Below are 412 nucleotides of genomic sequence, written 5' to 3'. Positions count from 1 at the left end.
AGAGAAGGCAACCTAGGAGGGGGCGCCCCCCAAGCCCAATCCGAATTGGGTGGGGTGGGTGGGGGGGCCTTTCCTTTCTCCTTCTCCCTCTTCCTTCTATTCCTAGTTGGACTAGGAAAGGGGGGAGTCCTACTCCTACTAGGAGGAGGACTCCCCCCCCCCCTTGGAGTGCCTAGAGAGGACGACCGGCCTCCCCTCTCCCTCATTTATATACGTGGGGAGGGGGGCACCCTAGAACACACAAGTCGATCTCTTAGCCGTGTGCGGTGCCCCCCACCACAGATTTCCACCTCAGTCATATCGTTGTAGTACTTAGGCGAAGCCCTGCATCGGTAACTTCATCATTACCGTCATCACGCCGTCGTGCTGACGAAGCTCTCCTCCGACACTCAGCTAGATCTAGAGTTCTTGG

Source organism: Triticum aestivum, chromosome 5A, assembly GCF_018294505.1.
Source record: "Triticum aestivum cultivar Chinese Spring chromosome 5A, IWGSC CS RefSeq v2.1, whole genome shotgun sequence".
Classification (NCBI taxonomy): domain Eukaryota; kingdom Viridiplantae; phylum Streptophyta; class Magnoliopsida; order Poales; family Poaceae; genus Triticum; species Triticum aestivum.
This window is presented reverse-complemented; position numbering follows the sequence as displayed.